At 44.4% G+C, this 17,614-nt stretch overlaps 1 protein-coding gene and 1 long non-coding RNA gene across 4 annotated transcripts in view; one reads left to right on the forward strand and one right to left on the reverse strand.

The window, feature by feature from the left end:
* SMAD9 (SMAD family member 9) overlaps positions 1-11,448 on the reverse strand; it is a 64,028-nt gene extending 52,580 nt beyond the window's left edge. For 2 of the 3 annotated variants that reach the window (XM_025262921.3, XM_025262919.3), the window contains exon 1: positions 11,323-11,448. The gene's annotated coding sequence lies outside the window, so the exon portion shown is untranslated. The remainder of the gene's footprint in view (positions 1-11,322) is intronic. The other variant, XM_025262920.3, reaches the window with a different exon arrangement.
* A 2,427-nt stretch (positions 11,449-13,875) lies between these two features.
* LOC123329011 lies at positions 13,876-15,098 on the forward strand. Its single transcript, XR_006544175.1, has 3 exons — positions 13,876-14,328; positions 14,602-14,675; positions 14,770-15,098. It is a non-coding gene; the product is annotated as an uncharacterized LOC123329011 (long non-coding RNA).
* Positions 15,099-17,614: the final 2,516 nt, after the last annotated feature.

Raw genomic sequence — 17,614 nt, forward strand, 5'->3', positions numbered from 1 at the left:
GTTGGACACGACTGAACCACTTTCACACACACACACTGCTAATTCCAGAATCCCCCAGAGCAGTATATCCAAATGCAGAAATGGGATCTATTCCAGGTGCTGGAGAGAGGAAGTGACAAGCAGAACACAGAGGATTTTCAGGGCAGTGAGACTGTTCAGTAGGGTAGGGCAGTGAGACTGTTCAGTAGGGTAGGACAGTGGTGGAGGCAGGTCATTACACTTTTGTCTAAACACATAGAATACACAACACTAAGCGTGAACCTGGATGTAAACTGTGGTCTTGCGGTGATAATGTACCCGCTCCAGTGCAGGATATCAGCAGCGTGGAGGCTGTGCAAGCAGATATATATGGTAAATCTCTGCAATTTTCACACAGTTTTGCTGTGAACCTAAAACTGCTCCTGGGCTTCCTTGATAGCTCAGTTGGTAAAAAATCTGCCTGCAATGCAGGTGACCCTGGTTCGATTCCTGGGTTGGGAAGATCCCCTGGAGAAGGAAATGGCAACTCACTCCAGTATTCTTGCCTGGGAAATCCCATGGACAGAGGAGCTTGGCGGGCTACAGTCCATGGCATCACAAGAGTCAGACACGAGTTAGAGACTAAATCTAAAACTGCTCTAAAAATAAAGTTAATGTTTAAAAAAAGAGAGAGAGAGAATTAGACCCTCTTATGTCACTTAACGGAGAAGGTAATGGCAGCCCACTCCAGTACTCTTGCCCGGAAAATCCCATGGACGGAGGAGCCTGGTGGGCTGCAGTCCATGGGGAGGCTAGGAGTCGGACACGACTGAGCGACTTCAGTTTCACTTTTATGCACTGGAGAAGGAAATGGCAACCCACTCCAGTGTTCTTGCCTGGAGAATCCCAGGGACGGGGGAGCCTGGTGGGCGGCTGTCTCTGGGGTCGCAGAGAGTCAGACACGACTGAAGTGACTTAGCAGCAGCAGCAGCAGCAGGTCTCTTAAAGCCCTGTTCTCCCTGCTGGGAGCACCACTCTCTAACCACTAGTCCAGACTAGGAACCAGGAGCCACCCTTGACCCTGAACAGTCCTACAGAAATTCTATCCCTTCCTCTTCCTGGATCCACAGGTCACCAGATCCTGAGCTGGGCCCTGCCACACCCTACTGAGTATGTCCTGTCCTAGACATCCTCAGTGAGTCCGAATCACTCCAGGCAGCTGTCATGGACTGTGCCTCCCCACCCCCAGCAACCCACCCCCCTGACAGCCTCCTCCCCGTGGGGCTCTCATGGGATGTCCTTCCCAGTCCTGAGTGACACCCTGCTGTGAGTCTGCAGCCAAATGGCCAAGAACTGTTTACAGCAGTGGGGATTAAAACTGCTTTGTTTGTGCTTTAAAATTTCTTGTTCAGTCGCTCAGTCGTGCCCGACTCTGCAACCCCATGGACTGCAGCACGGCTGAAGGACAGGCTTCCCCATCCTTCACTATCTCCTCCTGAAGTCTGCTGATACTCATGTCCATTGAGTCGGTGATGCCATCCAATCATCTCATCCTCTGTTGACCTCTTCTCCTCCTGCCCTCAATCTTTCCCAACATCAGTCTTTTTCCAATGAGTTGGCTCTTAAAAAGAGTTTTATCCAAATTTCTCCTCTCAGTACGTATTTACTTATTTTATATAAAAACATAACAGTAAATATTACTGTGGGGTGGGGTACGATTTGATGCTTTTGGCATTGTTTCAAATCAGGCTCATCACAATCTGGCCTCCCCAACTGTATGTTCCAGCCTCCCCAACTGTATGTTCCAGCCTCAACAATCCTCGTGCCCTTTGCCCTTGACTCCCTTCCGTCTCCCCAGGAGGCCTGTATGCAGCTGCCTTCTGCTCACTAAAAATCGAGCTGGAAGATTTCCTGGAAACCATCCCTGAGGCCTGGGCACTAACATGGATCAGCCTCCACAGCGCCCCTGGGCTTCCCCATCACCTGGCACTGACCTTCACTCCTGACACCTTATTTGTTACTTGTTTTCCCCAAAGATGCCAAGCTCCTTCTAAAGGGCACAGGCTGTGGTCTGGACAGCTTCACACCAGGTCTGTACTACAATAAATGTTGCATGAGTGAAGGTAAATTCTAGTTTTATCACTAATAGTAACTATTTTATTATTAGGCCGTATACTATTAGTCTAACTGCTGAAAGTGAAAGTGAAGTCGCTCAGTGTCTGACTCTGTGACCCCATGGACTGCAGCCTACCAGGCTCCTCCGTCCATGGGATTTTCCAAGGCAAGAGTATTGCAGTGGGTTGCCATTGCCTTCTCCAACTGCTTTGTTGATGTGATACAATAAATGCTTCCAAAAGGCAGGGTTATAGAATGCATTCCCTCCTTCGGTTAATCATCTGTCTACTTAAGGTGACATTACAGAGAACATCAACCTGTACTTGGATACTCACAAAGTGTTCAGTGTCTGTGAAGATCATTTCAAGTGTTTTTAATAATGATGCGTGGGAAATTTAAAACGTTTTATTGATGTGTGCGTATTGTGGGAGGTTGAGTTTCCTGGCCACAGGCTGCCTGAAGGATGAGATTAAAAACCAATAGAGGAGAATCACTAATGAGGTGTGTTATGCATTGAAGTTTGGGGAAAGGCAGATTTTTAATGGCCCAATGCGGTGTATCAACCAACTCACCAGCTTCACCGGGTCCTAATGTGGGCTAATTCACATGCACCATGCCTCTACAACTGGTCTTCACCTTCTTTCAAACCCCTTTGAGTATGCGATTCACCTGTTCAAACACTTAAGTACTTCTCTTTTGACCAAAGGTTAAAATGGAATTGTTCTCTTGTGCCTAGAGATTAAAATCCAAACGCTTTCTTCCTTTACTCTACAAAACACCAATCTATCTTAGGGGAAAAGAAAAGGACAAGGTCAAAGGAAGAACTAAATTCATCAAATAATGATGAGGAACCAGACATGGTGCCAGGCGCTGAGTATCTCAAGATAAAAACGTGGTACCTTTCCTCTAGATATTAGAGTCTTCAGAGGGAGACAGAAATCTAAACACATTGTCATCAGACAGGTGACAGGTGCATTATTATAACTGTTACTAAAAGGGCTGAGGAAGGTTTCCTATAGGAGGGGCCATGCAAACTCCCTCTTGAGACAGCAGAGGATAACGGGGGAAATCAGAGCGGTAAAGTGTCCTTTTCCTGAAAGACACAGGGGTGCAATTCCAGGCCCAGGGATGCCCTCAGCATCCTTAGATTTTCACAGGGACTTGCTGATAGCATCACTATTCCCATGATGCGTTCTGTTTCATCTCTGCTTACAGTCCTCTGTTGCTGTTCAGTTGCTCAGTCATGTCTGACCCTTTGTGACCCCATGGACTGCAGCATGCCAGGTTTCCCTGTTCTTCACCATCTCCTGGAGCTTGCTGAAACTCATGTCCATGGAGTCGGTGATGCCATCCAACCAGCTCGTTCTCTGTCGTCCCCTTCTCCTCCTGCCTTCAATCTTTCCCAGCATCAGGGTCTTTTCCAACAAGTCAGTTCTTCGCATCAGGTGGCCAAAGGATTGGAGTTTCAGCTTCAGCATCAGTCCTTCCAATGAATATTCAGGACTGATTTCCTTTAGGATGGACTGGTTGGATCTCCTTGCAGTCCAAGGGACTCTCAAGAGTCTTCTCCAACACCACACAGTTCAAAAGCATCAATTTTTTGGCACTCAGCCTTCTTTATTTATATGGGGCTTTGGACTGTAAGGATCATACTATGGTCCTAATTATCCTTGTCAAGAATGACTCAAAATTCACACACAGTTAAAATGGAATTTTAGCCAGAAAAAGAGGCAAGAAATCAGAATACAAAAATCAGATGACAATTTTTGGTATAAAAAGTCTTGGGTACACATTTTGATATTTGCTTTCCTGACCTCTCTCTCTCTTCATTAGGCTAAGAAATCCTGGAGACCAGAGTTTTACTTTGTTATGCTACTTTATGTGGTCACCTTTTTATATGGTCCCGAGGGCCTGGTTTGGGGCCTCACAGGCAGTATAGGTACAAGAGACATAGAGTAAATAACACTCAATGAAAGACCAAATGTGTCAGTCCCACTTTCCAGAGCAACTTTTACAGCCACAAATCACATTTTAAGAAGACCCCCAAAACATAATCAATACAGTATTTAAAAACATTTTTTAAATGACTGTTTGCAGTCAATTTAGTTCAATTATCACACAAAGAAGGTAACACTCGTTTGAAATAACACCCAGGCACCAATCTGTCACTGTTTGCAAGCATCCAACACCTAACAACTGCCTTGGGAAACACAAAATAAATAATAAATCCTAAGGAAAGCATATATGTACACAAGGGTTTGTCTTTGACAAACATCACATTCAACTTTTGCTCCTAAAAATAAAATCCAACTACCCCAAGGAAATAGAAATGGATTCTTCCCCGGTAGCTCAGCTGGTAAAGAATCCGCTTGCAATACAGAAGACCCCAGTCTGATTCCTGGGTTGGGAAGATCTCCTGGAGAAGGGAAAAGGTACTCACTCCAGTATTCTGGCCTGGAGAATTCCATGGACTATGTAGTCCACGGGGTCACAAAGAGTTGGACACGACTAAGCGACTTGCACTTCACTTCACTAGGAGATAGGGCAAGAATGATATAAAGGTGTCAACAAGGGAAAGAAAAGCACTTGGGGCCGCATATCTTTTTAACGTAACACATTTTCTCATTTTTCACACTCACTGGCTTCTAATAATCACTCATATCATTAATAATAATCACTCATGTTTTAACCCCTGGCGGTCCCACTTTACAAACAAGTCATATACATTTCTGTGTGGTCATCGGAAAATTGGAATTCCTTTCCCCAGAGAAACGATGTCCTGAGAGATGATAAATTCGCTGGCCAGCCCACCAAGAGGCTCTCCACTCCTGGTACGATTCAGTTCAGTCGCTCAGTTGTGTCTGACTCTTTGTGACCCCATGGACTATAGCACGCCAGGCTTCCCTGTCCATCACAAACTCCGCAGCTTGGTCAAACTCATGTCCATCAAGTTGGTGATGCCATCCAATCATCTCATCCTCTGTCGTCCCCTTCTCCTCCTGTCTTCAATCTTGCCCAGCATCAGGGTCTTTTCCAATGAGCCAGTTCTTCGCATCAGGTGGCCAAAGGATTGGAGTTTCAGCTTCAGCATCAGTCCTTTCAATGAATATTCACCTGTACTCCTGTTACAGGTGGCCTCTAATATTGCTAAAACTAACCCAAATAGGTGATGTCCACCTTTGGCATCTGCCGACCTGCTTTCTGCTGCACCCTCTCAAGCTCTGCTGCTGCTGCTGCGAAGTCGCTTCAGTCGTGTCCGACTCTGTGCAACCCCATAGACGGCAGCCCAACAGGCTCCACCATCCCTGGGATTCTCCAGGCAAGAATACTGGAGTGGGTTGCCATTTCCTTCTCCAATGCATGAAAGTGAAAAGTGGAAGTGAAGTCGCTCAGTCATGTCCGACTCTTAGCGACCCCATGGACTGCAGCCTACCAGGCTCCTCCATCCATGGGATTTTCCAGGCAAGAGTACTGGAGTGGGGTGCCATTGCCTTCTCCGCTCTCAAGCTCAGGTGCCTCCAATCCTTGCACCTGTCCTAATGCACCAGCTTTTAAATGACCTACTCTTCCTACAGAACTCCAATTCTGTCAAGTGTGAGTCTTAGTAAATAAAAAGGCAAGATGAATGAATGGATTTATAATGAAGTGTGATTAACAGGAGATATTAAATATTCTACCAAGAGATGGAGAATTCTGATGGAATTTGTCATCTTTATCCGAGTTGTTTTCTGAAATGTGGTACTACCAAGTCAATTAAATTAGATACAAGTATTCAGAAAGCAGGGCTTCCCTGGTGGCTCAGCAGTGAAGAATCTGCCAGCCAGCCAGCCAATACAGGAGACATGGGTTCGATCCCTGGGTTGGGAAGATCCCCTGAAGAAGGAAATGGCAACCCACTCCAGTATTCTTGCCTGGGAAAACCTATGGACAGAAGAGCCTGGCGGGCTATAGTCCATGGGGTCACAAAGAGTTGGACATGACTTAGCAACTAAACAACTCAGAACGCAACTTGTACCACTTTAGATGAACTCTACTATCCATCACCCTCTCCTTAAGAAAAAAAAATCTGCAAACCTGCTCTAAACCTTCCAAAGCCCATAAGTGCTTGGGACAAAGTCCTTCCAGGCTTTTGATAAACTGCCTCAAATACCTATTTCACAATGGACTGCAGTTTCTAAAAACAAACTCACACACACACACATTAACTAGAGCAAATCTACAATCGATCAGCTTCCAAGCAGTTTAACAGATTAAAAAATGAAAAATATTAGGCTACACGGAAGAAGATATTTCATGGGTTAAGAAGGGTTTATGAAGGCAGGAGCCCCCCACTGCCCACCCGGCTGGGGAGGTGCTCTCAGAATCGATCAGGTGAAGCCGTTGCTCCTTCAGAGTGTTGACACCTCCACCACTTCCAAACCTTCTCATTTGCTTCAGGACGAATCCCCAAGGCCATCAACACATCTGGGTGCCCCCAGAGCACATGTGAACTCTTATCTGTCTAGTGCGAAGGAAACTAGATGGCCATCCCCGATAATCCCAGTGTTTGTAAACAGAGACAGCTTTGTACAACTGCAGCCCTAAACCCGCTGTGTGATTGAAGAATACACGTTTCCTATGTACAGTTCCTCAAAGGCAATGTGACAAAGGGGGAAAAAGGAAGTCATCGGATATGAAATATTAAATTTCCCTAAGAGAAATTTATATATAAAAATAATCCCCACCAGTGATATCAGATAATCAGAAGGGAGAGAGAGAACGATTTTGATAGTATTTAGCCCCCACCAAAAAAGAAAATAAAAGCTGTCTTTTTGGAAAAATCAGGACTTTGGAGAACTCCTTTACACTGATTTCATGGATTAAAGTTTTGTCTTTGAATTAAAAATGGTTTAGGGAATGAAGCGCGAGAACCAACAGTTCTTCAGGGGTTAGGACTTCTGACATGATACAGCTCTGCACATCCACATTTATCATCTGTATCTTAATATTCATGCATTTTCACTTTAAATTTTGCATTTAAACTTTATTTCAGAGTCTCTTGAGTTTAGAAAACTTGTTTTGAGTTCATTAGACTTCCCAATTAAAACTGTATAATCAACTATATTATATAGGCATGATATTTATATACAAACTGTATTTTTTACATTATGTTAACTCTATTAATTCAAACCACTAAACAGAACGTGATGCATGTTAAGACGGGGTTTAGTATCTTTTGGTAACGTAATGAGTAATATACAGAAGGGGGATTCAGGTCTTCTGACAAGCCTGACGAGACCCCTTCTACATCCAACCTGATCAAAACAGAAGCTCATCTCAGCAGCAGTAGCTTCTTTTGTGAGCAGAGTTTGAAACACATACACTAAAAACAGTTTTTCTGTGGCTACTGCTGGCGGGGGAAGGGGGTCGGCATATTGTGTTAGCAATTTTCTGTGGAATCGAATTAGGGTTTCATTGTGGTAGCCGTATCACATTAAAAATCTGGGTTTTTCTTTGCTAAATGGTTTCCATTGTGTGTGTAGTGAATCTGATATGGAAAATTGCTAATGCAATAAGAGTATCATAGAAGCTTTCCTGACTCTAACACTCAACCACAATTTTCAGGAGAAAGAGGCTCTACTGGCCAGGGGTAGGGGGTGGGGTCACTTTCCACCGTCTCTCCACAAGTCCTCAGTCCTCAGCCCCAGCTCAACACTGGCTTCGTAAAGATGGACCATTAATACCTATCATTTAGGGGAAACTCCTTTACAGATTTTATTTCAGACCATGGGTTCAGTGAAAGACGTGCCACTGAATTAATATTTATTGACAAAGCACTAGCCAGGGCACTGTAGTCGGCATGAAACAAATAGAAAAGATAGATAAAACAAGGTCCCTTCCTTCGTAAAGTTTTGACAGGACTGTCTGAGGAGAAGAACGAAATTAGCACATGAGGAATTCACCAAAAGGCAAGACACAAGGGTGCAAAATGCCAAGGGCCATTAGGTGTCAAAGGAGGACGCACCTGGACAGGACTGTAAAGGATGAGGAAGGTGCTGGCAGGTCTGTGGATCTGGCGAGAGGTGGGGAGGCAGAGGGAGGCGATCTAGGCCTTGGCGTGAGGACACGTGCAGAGGAGAGGAAAGCCAGGGCAATGAGCAGGGGAAATCACAATTCTTTATTTTAATTGCAGCATAAAATATGGAAGGAGTGAGAAGATAAGCCTGGAAATTGGTCTGGGGTGAGCTCAAGGCCGACAGAGAGAGCAGTGGGTGCTGTTCAGGTGGTTTGGGGTGGCAAGTGTCAGGCTGTGGGCCACTGGCAAGAACACTCAGCTTCTATGGGTCTGATGGTTTCTAACACTAACAAACATCTTGAAATCTTAACTCTAGTTAGCCCACGTTTCTTGAGAGACATAATTTTATAGGAATATTTATTTTTAAAGGTTAGTTTATATCCAAAAGATATTTATTTTTTTCTTGTTGTTATGCCCCTACTCTTGTCATGAACAGTTCACTAGGTCAGTGTTCTAACGTGCTCATACCATTAAATTCACTCACAAATTTGCTGTTTGCTTTTTTCCCCCCTTTAGAATAACTTTTCAACTCACTGGCAACAGTAACCAAGGAAATATAAATCCAACAGCCTAGAATTACAACTATTTGAAGAGACTCATGCTTTCGATGTACTGTTACATTTATAGTTTCATTCCAGACTATTTCCCGCTTGTGAATTTCTCACTAAATGTTAGATGTGATGAGCAGAAAATCTGCACTATGCCTCGTTAGAGCTTTAAAATTCAAGGTAGTATGTTTTCCAAATTTAAGAAAAACCAATTCTTCATTTTCATAACTTTTAGCTTTCCTTATATCAGAGTACATTTTGTGTATAAGTATTATTTCCAACATACTTAAGCCAAACATAATGAAATTGCTGTTTTATTTATTGCAGAGGGGATGTCAGATATAAACTAGTTAGTTGCCTAAGTGCTATGGTGACCACTTATTAAATACCAACTCTTCAAATACAGCAAAGGAAAATTGTACTCTCATTAAGAAGAATGAAACTGTTTGTAAAATTGAAATTGACTATTTTAATCTTTATGAAATAATTTCTGGACAGATTTTTTTCCTCCAACTGACCACATGATTAGAAAGGATAAACAAATTTACCAGTTGTTTATTACTTCTAGAATCCTTAGCAATGTTTCATTAACAACAAAAACCTTTCTGTCTCATCCCATGCATGGTCTTGGGCAATCAGAGAGTAGTAATTGACATTTGTGAATATTTTCTGATTACTCATTAAATGGAAATATATCAAAAAAGAAGAAAATTTTAAAAGAAGCAAAGTCAAATAGCTCATGCTGACTTTACCAAATAACAAAGATGTGAGAATTGCAAAGTATTTAGAGGTTTAGCCTAAAATTTGTTTGTATCTTTGATTTTTAGCAAACACTGTACTGATAAAAATGAGTTTGCTCAGATCAAGAGTATGTTGGCATTCTCTTAAACATAGCTTGAAACCACAGAGCCCAAGCAAAAAACAGCTCTGACAAAGATGGCCAGTCAAGCATAAAAATGGGAGTTGGTTGTGTCAGAATAGATTAACAGGCTGAAGGCTGTCCGCTAAAGACAGTTGTCTTGCCATCAATGAAGGCGATCATTGCCACTAAAAGTTACTTTTCTGATATGTTATTTGCAACTTCTATCATAATATATTTTAAACACTCCTTATTTATAAATGATTACATCATTTTCTTATCTGCAGTGTCCTTCTTGGATAACCACAAACTTGAAAGCGGTCCAAAATCTTGCTCATGGTTTCCTACAAACATAGGGGCACTTACTAATTGAACTGTCTATCTGGAGTTAAAAGAATGTGTTTGGGTTTTACTTTTACTTCCTTTTTAAATATAGATCACTATTTCTACAATGTAAACATTCAATGGCATTCCCTCACAGCGACAGGAATCTCAAGGCAGAAGATACGCTGTAGGATTAATTTATCACCCACCCAGAAGGATGCCTCAAATGTCTGGCTCAGTTATGGCCAAGGAGCTAGCATTATTAAGTGCCTTATGAATTTACAGCTATCCTCTATCATTCCTGTTCAGCAACGCTTCCAAAAGATCATCCGGGAAATCTGGTAAGCCACTGAAAATGGTACTTGTTAACTGGATCCGTTCAAAGCCATCCACAGTGACCTGTGGGTGTGTATCCGACTGTGAATTACTGGGTAAAGAATTTACGTGCAATTTCATTCCCAAACTCGATTTTACCTCATTTGTAGCTTATTTCTCACGAGTACCCAGTTCCCGCCCAGAAACAAGTCAACGGAGTATTTCTAAACCATCATTTCAAATTTCCACTGTCAAGGGTGGGAGGAGGAAGGAATAGTAACGGGAAGACTTGTCAGCGATTAGCCATCCATAAAAACGCACCCCCCTCCTTCCCATCACAATGCTGGCGTCACTTCGTCTCCTGTATCTGTTCCCCACCTCGCCCCCCTCCCCTCTGCGGAGACTTGGCACCGAATGGCAGGCGAAGGAAAAAGACAAACACCCTGGCTCCCAACACAATCCAAGTGTTAGCCTAGAGACACTTGAACAACATTCCTAACTCCCCCCCCCCCCCCTGCTCATTTCGCGCGCCTCAAAGGTAAGCAGAGTAAAAACGGTATGAGACAGGAGGCCGGGGAGGCCAGCTGAGTCACATTCGCTGCCCTGCATGCACCCCGATTTCTCCAGTGTCCTCCCCAAGCCCTCCGGCCACGGCAAACGGTTATTTAGCTGCGAGTCTGGGTCTCCATGGAGCCTGTCCTCGGTGCGGACCCAGCCCCGGGCCGGGGGTGGGAAGGGGTGGGGGGTACGGACGGCTAGCGCGCACCCCTGCCCTCTCCCCCGGCCACAGCCCCGCACGCCGGCGGGCCGAGCCTTCGCTGACAGGTCCCGGGTGCCGGCGGCCCGCGCGGCCGTCTCCCCGGAGCCGTCCCCTCCCGCCCCACCTCAGACAGGCCCCACCAAGGAGACACAGGGACAGGGAGCACAAAGAGCCCCCGCCACACGCCAGACCCTTCCCTGTGGAAGAAAAACTTCGCTGCACACGCGTCCAGACACTCACACGCCCGGCGCGCGCCGGGGAGGGCATCTCTTACCTGTCCCCGCGCAGCTACTCATCGCCCCCCCTCACCCACCCACCCACGGAGGTCTGGCCGCCCCCCGCCCCGAGGTGGGTCCCCCGGCCGCCCGCTCGGAGCAGCTGCACTCACTGCCTGGCTGCGCGCGCCCAGCGCCTGCAGGGCCCGGCGGCGGCGGCGGCGGCGGCGGCGGCGGGGACCGAGACAGCGGCTGCAGCGGCGGCGGCGGCGGCGGCCCCAGGCGGCGTCAGTCAGACTGGAGCCGCGAAGCCTCATCGCCCGTATTAGTGCGCCGACCTGGAAAGCCGCCAGGAGCCCTGCTCGCGGGTCCGCCCCCGCCCGCCGCCGCCGCGCGCCCAGAGCCGCTCGGGGAGCCCGCGAGGAGGGGGGAGCGCGGCCCGCCCCGCGGCCACGTGCGCGGAAGCCCGCGGCGGGGGCGCCTCGGGGACGTCCCGGCGCGGGGTCTCCCGGGCCCCCGGGCGGCGTCCCCGTCCTTCCGTGAGACCCGACTCCCCTTGTCCGCGGCTCGGCCCCCTCGGCTGGGCGGCGGGGGCACCTCGCGTCTCTCTCCCCGAGACGTCCTGCCTCCCCATCTGGAGCCCGAGGCCGGAGTACCGTTTCCAGAACTCGAGGTGTGGGACCGATAAATCGGTTTGGAAACCGCCACCTCCAACAAGTGGCTCTTCCCGACGTGTTTCTGGGCCCCGAGGGTGGCTGTTCCTTGCTGTTTGTCTCTTACTTGCTTTGCAAGAGTAAAGGGGGTCATTACCCCCAACCGACAGCGCCAGAGTAACTGGTTTGCCCCTGCATAAGCGGATGAAAATCGACTCACTCAGAGTGGTGAGTGGTGGTTAAAACTAGGTATGTAATTTTGTGGGTTGTCGTTTCCTTACCCGTATTTATTTGCTTAACAGCCGAGCCTATAATATATACTGTTATCTCATCTAATAAAGGTACAACCTTATGGGCACTGAGCAACGTTAATGGGTTAATGGACAACCTTCCTTGCTCACGGCCTGGCTATCCCCCTGGATAGCCTGCCTTTTGAGGTCGCTGTGGGCCCCTCGAACCCGCTCAGAACATGTGTATGAAATGCCACTAGCTTACTGATGGCCTTTGACCCCCATCAGCCAGCGGTTCTTCATAGAGAAGGCATTTACTGCAGGGATGAAAGAATACTAGAAAGGAGAATAAAGCCACAAGGAACAGTATTCAGTTTGCTGCTGTATGTAGGAAAATCGGTCCTCCACAAGGTCCTGATACCCCTGAAACGCAAGGCCGTGAATTGAACTGCCTTTTCTTGTCCTCAAAGCACTGCACTTTCTTCCTATGGCAGATGCCATGCTTGCATTATCACACTGTTGTCCTCTGAGCAACGACCCTGTGTAAAACAGCATTTGTGTTAGCGCTTGAATCATCTTTATACACCTGTGCTCCAGGCTAGGTGTTTTGAGATCGCTCTGGGTGTGAAAGTCCAAGGAACCTTTGGACTGCTACCAATCGCACCTCCTGGGCATTTTATTGCAGGTAAACTAATTAGATCCTCAGAATTGATACCCTGTAGCTTATTTGTTTTTTTAATGTTGGTAAGAAATGACCCAGCCACTGTTTCCTTCCCTTAGGTGCATTAGACAAGGCAGAGGACTCAACGCAGAGCAAGAAGCCATAATCTCTGCAGTGCTGGCTTGGGCTTCCAGCACAGTCTTTATAGGTTCTCTGAGTTCTCTGGGTTCTTGGCAGGACTTGCTTCTGCAGATTCTTTGAGTATATGGAGTCTGTGTTTTCTGTACATTCTCGTTTACATGCCAAGAAATTTTGGCATCCAGAAGTTAGCCTGTCACTTATTCCATGCCTATCATGTATCCCCTAAACCTAGGAGAGCAGGTTAATAATCCTTTAGACCCCCTGAACAATCAGATCTGATTTCCAAGGAGAAAATGCTGACTCTGGGAAGGAAGGCTCAGAGTTGACACCCCATTTTTCAGAAGCTGAATATTCTTGCAACAGGAAATCTAAACACTATTTCTCGCGTTTTGATTTTTTTGTTTGGCTGCAATTGTATTGCTGGTTAGAGCAGGTGACAGAGGAGACACGGATTCTATCCCTGGTTTGGGAAGATCCCCTGGAGGAGAGCATGGCAGCCCACTGCAGTGTTCTTGCCTGGAAAATTCCACGGGCAGAAGAGCTTGACGGGCTACAGTCCATGGGATCACAAGGAGTCGGACAGGACTGGGTGAGCACGCACACGCATTACAACTTCCACCAAAAAACTACACTACAGGATTCATGGGTCATTCAGTCATGGGTTGTGATTTGGTAGAAATGCCAGTAAGATTTTGGTTCAAAACCTGAAAACCATGGCAAAATGAAACCCTCCTCCCTTTTCTGAATTACAAGAACTTGGCAGAACGTGAGCTCCTGCAGCCCATAAACCGGTGGTAGGGTAGCCCCCTCACCCGTGAGAAGGTTCATTCTTTTCACTTGTCATATGCCCAGCACAGTGCAAGGTTGCGACAAAGTCTGCAGTAAACCATAGATGCAAAGATCCTGCTTTGTACATCTGTTGTACCAATGCCTGCCTCTGGTCTTCTTTTTGAAAATCTAACAATAATTGTGCGTTTGTGTGTGTGTTGAGGGGTGAAGTTAGGGGCGATTTATGGTCATTTTGGGGAAGTGGTGGGCACGTTGAAGGACTTGGAGAGAGAGTCATATAGTTCACAAAACTTACCTTTATAGTAAGGATAAGGTTTATTCTTATTTTTATGTAGAAGTTAATTATTTGATGGTATATTTTACACACTCCAAACCAGTTATAATGACTTTTTCATTTAAATATCATCTACTTATTTCAGTATCATTTTTGTGGGTTGTGGTGCTTGATTTTGTGGCATCTGATCCCTCCAGAACTCTGTGGGGTCCCATTCTTTTTGAATAGCAGGAGTTTAAGATGAAGATAAATTTAGTTTTGATTTGGGAACTTTGTGAATATGTTCTGAAATAGAAGGCAGTATCCTAAGGCATCACAGAGTTATGGTTCAGTTTTGCTATTCAGCACGGGTGTCTTAACCAACTGAAATTTATTTCTCACAGCACAGTTCTAGAAGTCCAAGATCAAGGTGTCAGCAGATTCGGTGTGTGGTGAGAACGCTTTTTCCTTGTTTGCACATGGTGGTCTTTGCGTTATAGCCTCATGTGCCCAAGAGAGCAAGCTCTCCTCTCTTTCTCTTTTGTAAGGACACTGACTCTGTCATGGGGGCTTCCCATGTGACCTCAGGTTCCCTCATGACCCTATCTAAACCTAATCATCTCCAAAGGCCCCACCTCCTAATACCATCCCTTTAACCAAACCCTTCAAGTTTTTGCCTTTAACTCAAATTGATGAGGAAAAGTTTCTCCCTTTCTATTTTAAAGGACAGGCTGAGCCCACTAGACCAGCAAGTTGCCTGGCTGGAAGATGCAAGTTTCTCCCTGGTGTTTATCAACAGGTTGACTTTTTGCCATGCTCTGTGACATTTTCTTTTTTATAAGGGCTTGATAAAGTTTATCAAACACACACTGCTCTTTATTTTTAATTTATAGATGACTTCTGATGGAATGAATCCTAGGAGAAATAGAAGAGATATTAAAAACTCTTTAAATGAGACTAAAAGAACATCTCTGAAAGCATTTTCTGTACAAATATAATGTTTCATGTTCATACAGAATTTAAGATTAATAAAGGATCTTAATCGTGTCTGTGCTTCTACCATACTGCATATTGTTTGGTGAGCCTTAGTCTACTTTTAAGACCTCTATTGAAAATAGTTAAGCATAGAAGAAAACCGATTCATTACTTTTGGCTTTCCTCTTTAAAAGAGAAGTTTGGGTGGAGGGAAAAAAAAAGTCATATTACCTTAGAATAAAGGTCATAAACAATAAAATATATTATTCTGCATCTGTTATTGTTTAGTCACTAAGTCGTGTCTGAATCTTTGCGACCCCATGGACTGTAGCGCACCAGGCTTCTCTGTCCATAGGTTTTCCCAGGCAAGAATACTGGAGTGGGTTGCCATTTCCTCTTTGAGGGGATCTTCTCCACCCAGGGATAGAATCTGCATCTCCTGCATTGGTAGGCGGATTCTTCACTGCTGAGCCATTCTGCATTTACCAAGTACAAAAATATTCTTTTTGATGTGTGCATATGTATTATTTTACATTTCCATAAAATTTTTCTTTTTAAAGCTTAGGCTTGCATTATTTCATTTAATTCAGAAGTAACCCTATAGGGAGGCAGCTCATGTACTGTCTCTGTCTTATCACTTCATAGATAAGAAAACTGTGATGTACACAGCTTTCATCACTGGAAAAATGTCTCATGATTCACCTAAACAGTATCCATCCACATCTGTTGTCTATCCAGAGGGAAGAATGATGTGCAAGAAACCATATTTTTAATGAAATTTCAATTTCTGACATATATTTCCTATAAGAAATGTAAATAAGTTTCAGTTTTTTGGAAGTATGTTTTCTGAAATGGTCATTTAAAAAAAGTGAATGTGATGTAATTGCAGCTAAAACTCAGCTGTTGTGCACTGATTTAATCATCTGCAATGGTGAACGCACAGGTATTTGAGAAATTTAAAAAACTGTATGGGACTTGACTAAAAAGGCTATGGTTTTTCCTGTGGTCATGTATGGATGTGAGAGTTGGACTGTGAAGAAGTCTGAGCGTGGAAGAATTGATGCTTTTGAACTGTGGTGTTGGAGAAGACTCTTGAGACTCCCTTGGACTGCAAGGAGATCCAACCAGTCCATTCTGAAGGAGATCAGCCCTGGGATTTCTTTGGAAGGAATGATGCTAAAGCTGAAACTCCAGTACTTTGGCCACCTCATGTGAAGAGTTGACTCATTGGAAAAGACCCTGATGCTGGGAGGGATTGGGGGCAGGAGAAGGGGACGACAGAGGATGAGATGGCTGGATGGCATCACTGACTCGATGGACGAGTTTGAGTGAACTCCGGGAGATGGTGATGGACAGGGAGGCCTGGCGTGCTTCGATTCATGCGGTCGGACAAAGACTAAGAGTCAGACACGACTAAGCAACTGAATGAACTGAAACAGATTTTAAATTTTACAATCTCGATTCATTTTTTTCTTCATATAATCTTGATTCTCTCTTCTCTTTAATGGAAAGAGAATAGTAATCATAGTGGAAAATATTGGGTCAAACGCTTACCCTACCTTCTTCAGTATGAGAACCTGTTCCCCTCTGCTAATACTTTTTATCTTAAAAAAGACAGAGTGGGCTGTAATTGCACACTTAGCTTACTGATTCTCCAGCAGTGGGTCATGCTCTCCAGCTGTGATGCCAGAAGATTGCCTAGGGGATTGCAAGGCCTGTAACCTCTGTTTTTGACCCTTTACCCTCCCTCATCTATAATAAACTGTCTTATAAATTCTGCTTTATACATTTAGAACCACATCAGATTTTTATAGTGTTTGTTTCCACCTTCAAACATAATATAAAACTCTTGAAGAGAAGGAAAGTCTTTTGTATTCATCAATATTCTTGCCATGTATTTTCTTCCTCCTAGGGTTCCAAGTTTCCTTCCTTTGATATTTTCTTTCTGTTTAGCCATTGTTTTAGGGTAGGTCTGTGGGTGTCCAATTCTCTTAAGCATCTGAGATTGTCTTTATTTCCCCTTTATACTTGAAGGTTATTATTTTTTTTTCTGAGTATGAGATTCTGCATTGACAGTTTCTTATTTTTAGTACTTTAAAAATAGTATGCCACATCCTTCTGACCAGCATAGTTTCTGATGGTAAATCCAGTCATTCTGATTGTTTTCCTATTATAGGGACGCTGTCTTCTTTTTTTTTTTGGTGGCTTTCTAGATTTGTTCTGTCTTTAGTTTTCCGAAGTTTAATTATGTGTCTTGGTATAGATTTCTTTGGGTTTATCCTATAAGGAATCTGATTCTGTGATTCTATGCCTTTTACCAAGTTTGAGGAGTTTTCAGTTAGTATTTTTTTTTGATAATACTAATGTTAGATCTTATTAGTTTCACTGAGCCATTTTTTATTATTATTCTACTTTCTCTCTCTTGATCAGACTGAATAATTTCTATTGTGCTATCTTGAGTTTACTGATTATTTTCTTCGTCACTCCCATTCTACTGTTGAGCTTATCCACCAAGCTTTTTATTCAGTTCTAAAATTTCCGTTTGGTTCTTCTCAATCTCTTCTTTTTCTTTGCTGAGTTTGTTTCTCTGCTGAAGCTTTCTAATTTTTTCATTAATTTCAAGCACGTTTGTAATTACGTGGAAGCTTTTTTATCATGGCTGCTGTAGAATCCTTCTCAGAGAATCCTAACATCTCTGTGATCTGTATCAGCATCTCGTCTTTTTTCATTCAAGTTGAGGTTTTTCTGGTTCCTGCTTTGATG

The sequence above is a fragment of the Bubalus bubalis genome, chromosome 13, assembly GCF_019923935.1.
Source record: "Bubalus bubalis isolate 160015118507 breed Murrah chromosome 13, NDDB_SH_1, whole genome shotgun sequence".
In the NCBI taxonomy this organism is placed as follows: domain Eukaryota; kingdom Metazoa; phylum Chordata; class Mammalia; order Artiodactyla; family Bovidae; genus Bubalus; species Bubalus bubalis.